The 16,022-nt window shown below is 28.7% G+C and overlaps 1 protein-coding gene across 4 annotated transcripts in view; it reads left to right on the top strand.

The window, feature by feature from the left end:
* The window catches only part of LOC107449700 (zinc finger protein rotund), a 558,914-nt gene that overhangs the window by 28,600 nt on the left and 514,292 nt on the right, over positions 1-16,022 (top strand). The window contains exon 2 of one of the 4 annotated variants that reach the window (XM_071187672.1): positions 3,870-4,003. The exons of the other annotated variants lie outside the window; for them this stretch is intronic. The gene's annotated coding sequence lies outside the window, so the exon portion shown is untranslated. The remainder of the gene's footprint in view (positions 1-3,869; positions 4,004-16,022) is intronic. 4 annotated transcript variants of the gene reach the window in all.

Genomic DNA, 16,022 nt, shown 5'->3' with positions numbered 1-16,022 from the left:
TCTTTCTCTTTTTTTTCTTTTCTTTTTCAATTAGAAGAAATCGGCCTTAGACCTCGATAAATATGAAGTTCCTTTTAAATCATAGTCTCATTTAGTCACTTAGATATGTCAGTCACGTATCTGGCATTTGGTGAATCAGATTGCATCTCTATTTTGCGTCCTTGGAAGTTTGTTAGTTAGGGAGTGGAAACCTTTTATGTCACTAATGAAGTGACATGCCCAAAGCATACTCAACCAAAACATAACAAACACGCATTTTAAATACATACAATCACTTTAGACATATTTAAGGATGGTAGGATAAATCTCGGCCGTCCTCACATAATTTTTGTATTTGTTGCGTAGGAATTTACAAGATTTCTTATTCTGTTGGCATTAAAATTTCCATTTTGCCCCAAGAATGGCATGGTGCAAAAAATAAGGAAGTGGGTAAGAGAACACGATTTGCTGCCCAGAAGCAACGTAACATTGCAGGCAAGTTATGGTTAGGTAAGCTCTGCAATACAACTGCTTTGTTTCTTTCTTTACAAGAGAAAAAAATAATTTATAGAATTCTTAGGGTATTGAAAATGGTATTAAAAAATAAATTCTTTACTCGATTCGTGTGAAAATTAGTTATCAAATATCGAACACTATTTCAAATTAGGATAAAATTTCTATTTTGATGCAATTACATGGCATGGTGCAAAAAATAACACGTGTGACAGATGGATAGCAACAAAGAATTAAACCTAGCAGACAAGCTAGATTAAATCACCGAAAATAAAAGAACCTTAAGAAAAAAACTGGAAAAATAAAAAGCACAGGAAAAAGTACTAGAAAAAAAAGCACATCATTCTATTCGATTCTGGCCACTGAATCCAAATCTAATGTACTTAAATACTAATTTAAATGTTATTAAATATTTTTTAAAAAATTTATTAAAATCCGAAGTTGAAATTTGAATGTAACTGAAAGGAACTTTTATTACATAATATAATTATAATTGTAAATAACAATTGTATAATATGTAATATTATTTTAGCTAATAATGTAATAGCTAATAATTAGCAGTCTCGCAGGAAATTAATATATTGATAAGTTAAAAATATTAACGTAAATGATTAATTATATTTAATACAAATTTTTAAATAATAATTAGTTAAAAATTATTATTTGTTTATCATTATATAAGTATAATTATTGAAATTTAGAACTGTTTTAAAGTGCTAATCATTTTGTTAAATGGTATGTTAATAGTATTTATTTTAATTTCATTCGAATGAATATTTAACATTAACGTGAACATTAAATTCTATCTCAATGGCCCGAATTGAATAGGTTGTTAAATTCATATAATTACTAATGAAGTGATTTTTTTCTGGTGCTTTTTTTCATTGCTCTTTTTTTCGTCCAGCGTTAGATTGGTGAGGAAAGCTGTGCAAAATAGCTATTATGTTTTTTCTCTTCCTTCCTTATTATCAAAATAATTATTTTAGAGAATACTTAGTTAGTGATATCTAAGAAGAATATAATTTATATCATGCAATTTATAGATTATGCGCGTTTAAGTGATAAGAAATGTAATAACAAAATGGAAATTTAAATCGAATTCTTTTTTTAAAATGCGACAGAGCCTTCGAAAAGAACCTACGTGCTACAAAAACTTCCAGTTAGTTATTGGAAAATGACTAAATTCAGACTTTCTCGAAAAAGTCCTTTACTTTGCATAAATTTTTGAAATTATTTTTAATATGAACAATATCATAGTTAAAGAATGTCTATTTTGTATTAAACTTTTTCACAAACTACATGCTATTTAGTGTCTTATGTATACACAAAAAGAAAAGTCAGCCTCTGTTATTGGAACTTGAAATAAATAAAATAGTCAGTATAGTATAATAATTGGTATAGTATGGCTTCTTGAAATGTTGATATCTTTTTGTTATACATGTTCTTATAAATGTTTTGAGTTTACAGACTCAAAAAATAAGCTTTAATGTTAAACTATAATGACATGTAAATTTTCTGCAACCTTAATAAGATGTTATATTAAGCTATGTTCCAGTTCAAGAAATACAGTGAAATCGAATATTTACTGTATAATAAGGTTCAATTTGACAACATATTGAATTTGTATCAAATTTGTGCAATATTATGGTTCAATGTGTTTAGAAATTTCTAACGAAGCATAAATTTTTATTTCTCGCTCTTAAATGAAATTTCTCTTCATGCTTAATTTATCAAGTATTACAACGCTAATATTCAAGTCATTAATATTTTATTAATATTTGTTATACACTTTATTAGACTTGAGAAAAATTTGCTTCAACGTTAAACCATAATGTAGGGTAAGTTTGCTGCAATCTTAGTAAGATGTTATTTTAAATCATGTTCCCGTTCAAGTAGCATAGTGAAATCAAATATTTACTTTATAATATGGTTCAATTTGACATATTGAAATTGCAGCAAATTTGTTCAACATTATAGTGCAATATGCTTTGAAATTTCTAACATAAAAATACATTTTTATTTTCCGCTTCTAACTAAAAATTCATCACATGCTTAATTAATCAAATATTACTGAGCTTGAATTCAAGTAAATAATATTTTATTGCTCTTTGCTTTACCATGAAATACTATCTAATTAATATTTTTTGACGTTTGCACTTATTTTTTCGTGCTAATTTTTAATATATAACGTTCTATTTAAATTATTTACTTAAAGTAAATTTTAATTATATCTATGTTTTTAAACAATTTTTTTAATTTACGACTTGTTACAAAATATTTCTTGCTTTTTCTTAAATGTTTTTGCTTTTGAATGCGCAAGCTTAATAATTGTTATTATAACATATGTACGGCTAACATGCGAAGGAAATGATGATAGGTAATTATTTTAACTTAGAAAATATTGAATAATTTGTTTTATTTAAATACAAATTTCAAGAAGATACCAACTATTTTAATTATTGCAAGTTCCAATTAACAGGGGCTGATTGCACTTTTTGTTTATAGTCTAGCTAAAGTTTTAGAAAATTAAATTGTTATGGACTAGGAATCTTTTTGTGGAAATTTTTTTTTGAGAATACTCGTGCTAATTAGTCTGCACAGAATCGATGTGATTAACGGTTTTTTTTTTTTCTGGAATAAATGCCTGACAAGTTGCCCGAATTCTTTTCATCTATTTCGTGTTTAGCTTCGAACGAGTTTTGAGTGACGTTTTTAATTACGCAAAACGCAACATGTAACTCTGCCTGTATTAGTTTTTTAATTAGTATTTTTCGGTGTGAAGAGATTAATTTTTCAGTTGCACATTTCCTTTTGCTAACAAGACATCGTTTCAAAAATCGAACTCTTACACTATTTTAATTTTAAAAGGTTTACTTCTTTCTTCATCATCGATGTTAATTTCCGTAAAATTAATAGGAATAAGTTTTTCTATTTGAGTTGGAAGCTGATGAGTTGAACATCACTGTACTGAGTTTTCATTAATAGCATGTAACTTTTAAACTTAACGAGTTCATTAAAAGAAAAATTATCATATTACCCTTTTAAATCAAAAGTTATTTTTTGAGTCTTATTTATGTTTATAGAAATGATAATTTCTGCAGTAGTATACTTTGACTACATTTTGTTATAATATTTTATTTGCACTTTTTTTAGAAGAGTGACTTTGCTTGTTGGAAGGAGGGTGTTTATAATTAAATAAAGTGGAGTCAAAGTATCGTTATTATAAACTAGTGCACTAAATTCCAAATAATTTATGTACTACACATTTTAGACAAAGCAAAAGAAAACGGCAAGCAAAAAAATAAATAAATAAATAAAAATAAAAAAAACAATTTTGCAATTTTAAGACTGATTCCCGAGAATTTTTTATCCTCCAGCAAACAGATAAAATATATTGCACCAAATGAGATGTAGATGTGAAGGCGAATGCAATGATATCAATGACTTAGAAACGAAACAAGGTGATCTAGATCTCGAGTACAGAACTTAAGCTATATTGAGTTTGTGTATGGTAATAATATTCCACCATTTCTTCTTTATTTTCCTTTCTCCATTTCTTTATTTTTGTATTAAATTTTTCTGGATGTTTTTGTTGAAATTAAGTTATCTTATATATTTCAAATGATTTTTAGTTTATGATGACTAAAAATTTCAGCTGATAAATTTTTTCTCTGTAGTGTAAAATTTTAAAAAATTTCTTTGATATAGCGTTCATAATTTTTTTTTTTGAAACGGAAATAAAATTATATGGAATTTATTTTTTTATTTATTTATTATTTTTTTTTAGATGGAAAATTAAGCCTTCTTAGTGACCTCAAAATGATGCACAATCAGCATCATAAAGTCTATTAGAAAAGTTTTGTTTGATATGAAAATTTTGTGTTTCTCTTGGAACATTACCGTATAAATAAAAAAAATTTTATAAAATGTGAAGACCGACTAATAAAGACTGAGAAACAAAATCTGCTGAATACAATCTTTGTATTTTACTGTGATTTCTGAAGCAAGAAAGAAAACATCAAATGCGAACGGATGAAAAGCTGTAAGAATTAACGAAAACAATATAGAGATATATTGTATATAGACCTGTTTTGTAAAAAAAAAAATTTCTTCCCTTTAATAATTTTTAATGTGTTAAAATTTTTGATTAAATTTACCCCATAAGTTTTAGATTTCTTTTCATGCATGTTATTCGATGACAAATGAAATAAAAAATAAGTCAATACGTAAAAAGTATTGAATAATCTTAATATTTATACCTAATAAAGGGTGTTACGAATATAAAAACGCCTTTTGCTAAATGTTATTGTTTCAATTTCAAACAATTCTAAACTATCATTGTTTTTCTCCCCCTTCTGAAGCAGGGACTTTATTATTTCTCTTCTTTTAAAAAAGTTTGAGATATTATCAATTTATTATCTTCATCATTATTTTGTGCAAAGCAAAAAATGTCGAGAAAAGTAAAAACAATTTGCGGGTAATGAGAACTCATAAATCTGTTTTTTTTTCCCCTATGATTGTAATTTAAATTGCTTTATAATATGGATACGAATTTTTCAACCAAAAAAAAATTTTGAGTTAAAAAATTAACGAAATATAGCTGTAAAAAAATATAGCTGTATAATCTATTTTTAATTATAAAATAGGTCATTTAAAACTAAGTCACGTAGATATTCATTTATAATTTTTATGGTTGTACTCAAATAGCAGGTAATAATGCCCGAGTTCATTTTGACTTCTTTATATCCATACTGATTCTTCTTTTGTCTTCTTATTAGCATTATCACTTAATATATTTCTTTACCCGAGGCGAAAAAGCTTATAAATGCATTCTCAGAAATCTAGTTCAGCAAGCTTTTCTTTGATAAAAACTTTTAGTAACATTTTTTTTTGGTCCACCCATCTTAATGTGGACTATAGGGGTAGGAGGAGAGGGATTCGTTCTCATTTTAGCTACTTTTTAGCAAATGCGGCCGAAAACGAGGCCGTTCAAAACTGCTACTCCATTTCTAAGTGGGAGGAAAATATGCTTCCATCCAATTCCACAGAATGTCCAGATTGTCCGGAGGGCTTCGAATCTTCGCTAACAGTTCAGATAATTCTAGGTGGTGTGCGGGGGCGTTACTGAATGTGGGGGATGGAATTCACCTCTCTATGTTGGAAATCCATTTTGCCCGAGCTCTTTTCCCTTCAAATTTCTTCTGCTGGGGGGAACTTTTGAGGCAGGGGGATGGAAAGCGGAAAAATCCCCAATCTTCGCTGACCGTGCCAAGCGAAATCTTTTTTTTTTTTTTCTTCTTTCTTTACCTTCCTTTATCTGTTTTCCCTTCAATGCTCCATTTTATCATAGAAGTAATCCCAGCGCTCGACTTCCACAATAGTTGAGGCACCCAGAACCCGAATGGTTGACGTAACAAAGATCTCGTCTCCTTACCTTAGCAGGAACCGTGGGATAGATGCACAGTCCACTTCACTTACGGCGCATGCTCAATCTGACTTTCTCCTTCTTTACATTGACAGACCCCCTTCTTCTTCCCACCTATTTTATATTATAAGAGTCTTGGGCACTCTGCTTGAATTTCTTTTAAGCCCTCCCTTCTTTTTTTTTTTTTTTTTTTTNTTTTTTTTTTTTTTTTTTTTTTTTTTTTTTTTTTTTTGATGCCGGTCTTACATAACCAACACCTTTTATTCTGCAAGATCGAATTCAGTGGACGTCACTTAGACTATCTTTAAATGTAAGGAAATGCTTTAATTTCATTCAAAAAAGGGGCTGTGTAGAGATTTCTTTGCAAACTCACTATTTTGTAAAGCACTACATTAATAAGTGTCTATGTGAAATACGCAATAATGACCGCTTTTTTCATGTTCCGAGGAAGCTTTTCGCTTTCTTATTGGATATAGCAAAGCGGCAAAAATTTTTCAAATGAATTAAATTGATGTTTACTTAACTAATTTCCGTGAAGGTTTTGAAATAGTTAAATTAATTAATGGTTCTCCTATTATGTAGCATATCATTACACCTTAATTCATTTCAATACTTTTAAAAAGTAAATAGGGTATGGCTATTATATTTTTATTAGTTAAGTTAAAAAAACGGTTAAAACACTCCTATTATGTTGTATACCGTTACGCTTTTAATGTAAATATAATAAAAGTGAAACGGTGAAGTGTAATTTAATTTCAATAGTTTTAAAAATTAATTGGGTTATAATTATTATATTCGGAACTGTTAACCTAAAAAAGTTTCAATTAGTTAATGGTGCTATTTTAAAGCAAGTCGTTACATCTTTGTTCAATTCAATAGTTTTAAAAACAATATGGGATGTAATTATTTTAATAATAGGGATGTTAAAAATAATAAAATTAGTTAACGGTATTCCTATTATGTAACATATCATTAAATTTTTATTCATTCTAATAGCTTTAAGAACTAATTGGGTTATAATTCAAGAAATGGGGTTTTAAATTAAGAAATAGTTTAATTAATTAATGGTTTTCACTATTGTAACTTTCTTTCATTCCAATAGTTTTAAAAAATTAACTGGTATAGTTTTTATGTTAGTAAAGTTACGTAATGGTTTAATTAATGAATAATAACATATCGATGTTCCAATAGTTACTAAAACTAAATGGGGCATAAATAATTTGCGTTAATATAAGTTATATCAAAACTGAAAATATTAAATGAATTTAGCTTGCTATATAAAAATATAAATAGAGAATTTAACAATATAATGTATTTCTTTACCATTTTTTGCTTTATGACAAAATTAATTCGTACTAATTCTGACATTTACACTGCTTAATATTTTTCGAAACCTTTGCTTTTTACATAAAGTATGGTTTTTAATTATTTATTAATAACAAAAATAGTTGTGGGAAAATTATCATTAAATTGAGTGGAACAATTGTGTGATCTTTTTCTGTTTGTTCTTTATTTTAAAAAAAAGAAAAAATCTAACTAGACGAGGACTTTATGGCTATATTAAAATATTTAAAACTCTTTCGCGACTTTATGTCTAGATCAAAATATCTAAAGCAAACTCTTGTTTTTGTATTTATTTAAAAATTTTAAGTCTATAAAATTCCAATTAAGTCTTATAAACTCTATTGCGATTTTACATCTAAATTTTTCTTCTGTATAAGAAAATTCATTCTTCGTGGAATTTATTATAAAAATATGCGTTTATCCTAACAATATTTTAAAAGGCAAACATTTCTTTCCTTTTTAAAAAAGAAAAAAGAGGTTAATATATTTCATAACCATTCGACAGTAAAAAATAAAAATTCTTTTTCATTTTATTCCATTTGCACTCCTCCATCATTTATTAACAAGACGGACGGACTTATGAAGCGTAAATACATTCTGATCACGTTCCATCAAGTAAAGTAGATCTAGGTAGCAGATGTGCGTTCCATTCAATGAAACGAACTTCTCTAGGATGATCTTAGCGCCTGGAAGATGTTGAGGGATCTCCCAAGAGCATACTCAAAATCCTAGGAACAAAAGATCCTGCTTCCACTAGAGATATACAAGATGAAGCTTCTGCAAATGTTCTATCCATGCCAACTACCGTTACATCCTAACATCTGCCCGAACTTGGCGGGAAATGGGCACATTAGTAGAAGCTCGCTCCAGAAGCTTTGTAACCTGTTGGCCCTGCCATTGTATACCCTCCTGTCGCCCAAACTTTCCCACACTCGAACAAGCTTCAAGGTTGTGCCTTTATCTCGCTCTGTCACCCCCCTTTCTCCGCCCTATCCATTCCCCGTGTGTCATGCGGGCAAGATTCCAAGGTCAAATGTAGAAAATTATATGCCCTACCTCTCTCTGCACCTTCCTTTATAGCTCTGAATGGCACTTCGCATATTTAGTTTCAGTGTCGGGATTTATACTATACCTTTGCTTAGGGTTAAGGAATTTACCTGTCGTCAGTATTCTTATTTTTTTTTTTAGGAAGGAAACGCAGAATTTGGAATGTTCTCTTTTTAATAGCGGATTACTTGAGCTGTTTTTGCAATTTGACAAAGGGATATTTTACTGGAATAATCGAAAAGATTGGTTTTTTACTGTGAAGAGGTTTTTAAAAATATTTAGTTATGCAATTTTGAGTAAATATATTTTAAGTATAACTGGAACAATATTTGAGATTTTGGAACTCGCTGAACTATAATTGTGTTTGCGGCAACTTTAATGCAGTTACAAGTTGAAACATTTTACATTAATAATCTGGACAAAATATTAGGATTCAAATCTGTTTCTAAAAAAGTCAAATTATGGAGAAAAATTAAGAAAATAACCCCCTTTTAAGATTAAGTTTTTGTCAATAATACTTCATAACCAGTATCACTAATTCCATTTAAAAATTAATTCCCCTGTATTTGTCTTACACACACATTTATACATATATAGTTAAAAATATGGTGAAAACATGGAAAATAATAAAGACTAATAAAAAGAGAAGAAGAAAAACTATTAAAATAAAATCGTTTTTCTCCTTCATTTTATCATTTTTGTCTTTATTTTGCTGAATATATATATATATATATATATATATATATTTAGCATGGATATATAATTTAAGTGCTTTTTTTATGCGTATATATTCTATTAATTAATTTCAATTTTTTTTTTTACTTTTTTGAATACGTATTATTTTCCTTTATTTGTAATTCGAATTCATATTTATTTTTTGTCGTACAATAGCATGTTCTGCACAGATATATAATTTAAAATGCGTTTTTTCCATCATACATTTTCTGTTAATTTATTTTAAAATATTGTTTTACATTTTAAAATGTGTATTCATTATATTCAGTAAATGAGAGTTTAGTATTTATAATATGGCGATTCAAACTACTCAAGCTACCAAAATTAATTGCATTTACCAATAAACATTTCCAATTTTTTATCAATGTTTCTCATTTGTTTACATTTCTACTGTTAAACCTTTTCAATTTTATATTTTATGGTGCATTGTTAAAAGAATCGCACGTTTTATTTCATGTATAATTAATGGTATTACCAAGGTTACATAAATAGAATTAAGTTTCCAAACAAATGTCTTCCACTAGCGGGATTAAAGAGTTGCGCTTTATAATTCCAAGGGCGGTCAATTTATCCAAGATTCTAAATGAAAATAAAATAATAACACGAGCTTAGAATTTAAAATTTAACTTTTTCATCTTTTCTACTCATTAAATTACATAATAAAGGAAGTTTTAACTACTGTATTAAAATTTTACAAAAAAAAAAAATTATTATCGCTTTTGTTATTTTCATACTTAAAAGATTAAACCTCTCGTAATCAATGTTGGTGTTTTTAAATAATTTAAAAAGGAGTCTTTTAATGATCTGTCTAAAATTATGCTTTATTGAAAATAATTCTGAACTCTTTTTGTGTAATATTTTTAATGTTATTCATTTAATACCTAGAGATTTCGAACTTAGTTATGCATTTTTTTTATTTTTTTTTTATTTCAATGATCTTCAGAATTCAATGATTTCAATGATCAGAATTCTTCATTATTGATAGAAACTGCATAGTTTTCCTTTTTTATAGCAGACTATATTATTTATATTTTTTCTCAAAATATATTTTTATAATTTCATAAAATATGTATAGTGTTTGAAAAGAAAAAGTAATTTTCCCATTGCAATGTCTCAAGACACATATTTAAATCAATGTAATTGCAATTATAAATTCGCGAATTTGCAAAGGATACATTTATGCTGAGTACACGTTAAAAGTATTGTATTTTATCACATCTGGGCTGATTTTCTTAGCTTTTATACAGAAACGACCGTTTTCCGTTGTTATTATTTTATTAATGCATTTATTATATTTTTTAGAGCTGCATTTAAATTGTTAAGTTTTATCCTAATCTAATTTACACTAAATACTTAATAAAAAGTATTATTTTTGAACAAACCATTCATTTTTCATGTATTCTTCCAAAACATTATTTCGGAGAATGAACTGGGAACCGAGAATTATAGAATTATTATCATAGCTTGCTAATTTTACAATAAATTTTAAATTTCGGCTTTCCTTTTTTTCGTATTGTATTGCTTAATTTTTACACAGCAATATAACTGCCAGTAGATAAAAATATGCATCACTATGTTACAAATATCAATTATGTTCAATGTAAAAATTCCTTTTTTTATACTTTAATATGCTAATCCTCTAACACTGCTGTTCCCAAATGGTGTTCCGCGAAACCCTAGGGTTCTGTGGAAGATTCAAAAGGGTTCCGCGAGTTAATACCTTTATAACTAGTGATGAGTTTTGAAATCTCTGATTATATTTAAATTCAATCTATAATTCATCAATAATTTAGTCTTTCGATTGCTTTTATGAAATTATTTTTAAAATAATGCCAATGAAATAGAAATGGCATTTTTTTAAAAGAAACTATCATATTTCTAACAATATATTGAACGGGTTAGGAAAAGAACAAGGCATTTATAAAATGTTGCATTAGTATACCTATCGCGTATTTCAAATCAAAATAAAATAGCTAAATTCTTTTATAAACAAATGCGTTACCTTAATAACCGATTTCAACGGTTATAACAGTTTTTTTTAAGATTTCAACTCGAAGTAAACCATAATTCAGCTTATTTTAGTCATTTTCAGCTTATGTATATGCACCAAAAAACAAATTCATAATTAGATTAGACGGACAAAAACCTAATTTAAGATTATTGATGATTAAATTTTGAAAATCTTCCTCTCCTTAATTAAATGTTTTAAAAATAGTCTTTTACAGGTTATAACTAGTGTTTATAATCTAAATTAAAACATTTTAAACTTGATTACATGAGTGTATCGCTCAACTTTGAACGAAAACAAGGCTCATTTTAACACTTTTATAAGGTTGCAAAAAATTTCCACGATGGATAGGTTTAAGGTGCCGATATTATTGTTCAACTTTGCAATTTTCTGAGAGCGTTGGTTTAGTATTTTTCCGTAATTTTTTTTTCAAGCAGATATAGGAAATAATGATGATGCTAATTACTTCGAAAAATTGTGTCATTTTTCTTAGTAAATAAAAAAAGTTATTTTAACCGACCCATCTTTTAATATTTCATTATTTTGATCTGCGAATGAATTTGTTTCATTCTACCTCTTGCAATTCTAGACTGCCTCTTTATTTGAAATCTCATATAAAATCCTTTATCTAGTATCAGTGCGAAAACCCATGCTACGATTGAAAATATTCATTGTAATTAACCTTCCACCAATTTTATTTGAGAACAATACGTGGGACATTCATCAATTGATGAAGGGAAAATCTTTTATTGAGATTTTCTGAGTTGCTGGTCTATTGTTTAAAAAGCGATGAGGGGCTTTAGACACAAATGGGTTCACGAATTGTGGTGGGTTACCAAGTAGTACAGGGGAAGAACAACTGTCACGATTTCCTAGTTTTATTCTTCTGCACCTGGCGTATTTATCCTTTGGGGCAAAAACTATTGGCCCGATTGTGGGCCATGAAAAAGAGTTATAGTCAATCTTGCGTAATCCTTTCAGAAGTATAATTTGTTCTTTGTTAATTGGAGATCCGTATCCACTGTAATTAAAAATTTGAAGAGATACAAGATATCCAGTTATGAAGTCTTCTGTAATCACCGATCGTAAAATTTAGGTTTTAGGTTGGCTGGTGCTGTAAAATGCACCTGCTGCTGAGATCATGTAAGGAGTGCACTCAGTCAATTCGCAGTTTTATGGTCGTTGAAAATTTGAATACAGGTGGATTATTTATATAAGTCAGGTGATTTTCTTCCTAAATTGAAGTTATGCTAAAAATATGCATCTAGATATGTAAATTGTGTCGAACTTGTTTCTGTCTTAAAATGTTGGGTTGATTTTGAAGAAATTTGGATCCGGACGCTTCACAAATTATTTTATTCATTCCATTGCAAGTTATTCTATGTAATGTATTAATTAGTGTATGAACTGTACAATTAATTTGTACTTTCATGCATTAAATTATGTCATTCATTTGTTCTTCCATTACAAATTTTTTTATGTAATGGAAGTTATGTAACGAGTGCATTTAATCAATTCACAGTTTTACGATTTAGTTTAATTAAAATTTGAAAACAGATATATTATATTATTCAGGAGACTTTTTGGATTGGCATTGTGCTAAAATGTGCCTTTAAGTATGTAAATTATGTTGATCGAAATTCAATTTTGAAATTCAGGAGTCCATTAGCGAGAAATTATTCTAGAAGTTCATAGATCTTTTTCATAATTTTACTTTTAAAAGACGCATTTAATGAATCCTTCAATGTATAATTTCTAACGCAATAATACGTTTTAACCTGATCGGAAACATTGTTCACTTTAATGTCTTATTCAGGTGGTGACAAATTTGCACGTTACTATTGTTCAATATATTGATGTTATTGTTCAACGTTGAACCTCTTTTTGGGAGTGTATTATTTTTTGTTTAAGTAAACAAATATAATTTTAATCCGTAAATTGTTCATTGAGTAATAACAGAGATATAAAATGGATCAAGAATATTGTTTCAATAAAAGCAAGCATTTCACATTACATTACACATTGTAATAACAGACACAGAAACTAACGATGGACCGCGTGTCCTGGGCCATTAAAGTTGGACTCGAACCACCATAAAATAATTATTAATGATTCTTCGAACCAACAATCGATGTAGAGGACTGGTATGCTGTTTTATCTTTTAAATTTTCAATTTTGTGTTTTGGTCACAGTCCGATTTACAAGTCTCGGAGCCCTGGGCACAAAACCATTTAGATGCTCTGAAAGAATAGACAAGTGTCAGTTAATATGCATAGTTCTTAATCATAATATCAAAATACAGAACAGCAGATTGTAGACAACTTAATTGATTATTTAGAAGTACATACATCATATAGAAATTCAAAATTTAATTTAGCCAAACTATGAAAAAATGCTAAAATTTAATTGATGAAGTATTGTTCGTGAGAATGATGAAAATTGTGTAGGAAACACGATTTTCGTACTAAGTACCTAGCGGAGCATCTATAGCAATAAAAAAAAATATTTGCAAGATTTATTATTTACATCAAAGAGGAAAGAAAAACACTATTTATCAAGTTTATGTGAGGTACTTATACATTTATAAAATGAAAGCAGCTCGCATTAAAAATTTCACACTTTAAAACATTTGCTAGAAAGTTGACGCTATAATATGAAAAAGTAAAAGAACAATTTGGGGCCCTTACAAGTTAAAGACAAAACTAGCTGGAAAAAAAAGTAATAAATCTAAATAAATAAAAATATTTATTTTTCCTACGTAATTTGGGGTGGTGTCCCATCACCAATTGGGGTCCAGAGTACGTGCCCCGAATGCCCTCCCGTAAATCCGTCTCTAATGTCACAAGATATCATGTTTCATCATAATTGTGAAGATTTCACATTCTTTTTAGTGTAATTTTTCATTTTAATTCACCTTATGAACTTTTTTTCAAGAAAATAAAAGTCTATATCACACGTAAACGAACCAGTGAGCATTTGTGCGGATTATAGTTGCATCTAAGTAACTATTCCTGTAGACCAAAGACTAAATTTTCTTAATTTTTACCCATTTAATATATTTTAAATTACAGAGTATTTTTACCGTTGATATCTATGTAATTGATAATTTTCGTAACTTCTACCCCTGTAATTAACTGTATGATACTTTATAAAACTACTACTGTATAATAGAGAAACTGTATTTAAGACAAATACATAAATAATACAATGATAATCATTCCAGCATAAAATTTTTTTTCAATGGTTTCATAAAAAAATTTTTTTTTCAAAAAGCCTGAACTGCTGTCTGTTTCTACATATTCTATCAAGGGAACATTTAGTTTTAATATAAATTGAGTTTAATCATAATCTGTAAAAAATATTATTTTTCAGTTTCAAAAAAACCCTTGCATATCCAAGTGGAATTTTTTTTTTAAATGTAATATATCCTCTAACGTGTTCCCTAACGATTTTATTTTTGTGCTCTTGACTTGATATACAATCGGCTCTTAATACATTGTCTTAGCTCCCTACTTTGTACACCAATAATCAGCGGATATTGTCTGATAGAGTGCACACGAGAAGAAAACGGGCTGTTATCGTGTAACTCTTGGCACAGAAGAAATTTTCTTCCTATTAATAATATTTTTACTTTGGGAAAAGATTGGCGCAATCAGGAAGCCTTTTAAACGAGCACCTTGGGAGGCGATTAACGGTATTTAATGGTGACCGCGTGAAACCTGTGACATGCTGATGAATCTCTTGAGGCGCCTTTGCTAGATTGGCCTTTGTTTACAGGGGCACCTCTTCAAATGCTCGAATATTTATTTAGGTTCTCTTTCTCTCATCTTTAGAGACCTTTAGAGGAATTAAATTCAGTTAACAGTAATAATGCATTTGTGTTTATTGATAGACAATATGTATAGAGTTTAAAACATGATTAGTTTTCGAGATAATGTCCGATAAACCGCTTAGAAACTGGAGAAAAATATAATTCGCATATATAAATTTTTATATATATGTAATACAAAAATTATAAGTACTTCTGTATTAATAAAACCATTAAAACTCTTTCGTTTTCATAAAATGTCTTTGGTAAAGAATGGGTGTAGAAATTCTATTTTGGGACTTCAAGGCTGAAAACATACCATTGAATTATAATTAGATTTATATTTCAAAGGAGGAGTTATTTTTTGAATCTTGTCCCCTTTCACTTCCATATTAGGAAGCATTAAATGATTTTCCATAATGCGTAGAGTTACAAGGTATGTACGACTGGAACCTAATTACATCAAAATCTGTAAGTATTTAATGTGAGACCGATGGTTTTCGCATGTCCCTTGCTGAATAACGTGTTCCATAACATATCTGCCGGAACCATCCGGAGTTTCGTCCGCACCCCCTCCCTTGTGGAGTGGGGATGTGAACTGTTATAACCACCAGCNTTTTCTTTTTTTTTTTTTTTTTTAATCTTTCTTCTTTTTCTTTTTTCAAAATTTTTTTTCTTCTTTTTTCAATTTGGGATAGGCGCGGAAATTTAAAAATGCAAGTTTAAGCATCATAAAGGAATAAATTGAATGATTGAGGCTAATTCGTTCTTTCAAAACACAATATTTAAAAAAATTATATTTAGCATTTAATTAATTGAAAGGTGCTGGGTTTGAATCCCGGGAAAGGCATGGATGCTCTTTCATTCTCTCTACTATCTATCTTTACCTTGGGAGCAACGTTTGCCCTCTTAATATGGTGCCCCTGAATGAGTGGCCCACAAATTTGCCCTTCAGATGTCTGTATTGACGAAAGATCATTCCCCAGGTAAACATTGAAAAGAAAAATTTATTTAATTTCAAAACTATTACTGACTCACAGCCCCTGTAGCAGAATTTGTGAACTGCAGCACTATTGAATCTGCAGCACATCTTCAAAAATCCTAGTTTATCTGCAACCTTAAAGCAGTCAGTCATTAGTTTATTACTGTAAAAATTCAGCCTA

This window comes from Parasteatoda tepidariorum, chromosome X1, assembly GCF_043381705.1.
Source record: "Parasteatoda tepidariorum isolate YZ-2023 chromosome X1, CAS_Ptep_4.0, whole genome shotgun sequence".
In the NCBI taxonomy this organism is placed as follows: Eukaryota; Metazoa; Arthropoda; class Arachnida; order Araneae; family Theridiidae; genus Parasteatoda; species Parasteatoda tepidariorum.
This window is presented reverse-complemented; position numbering and strand designations above follow the sequence as displayed.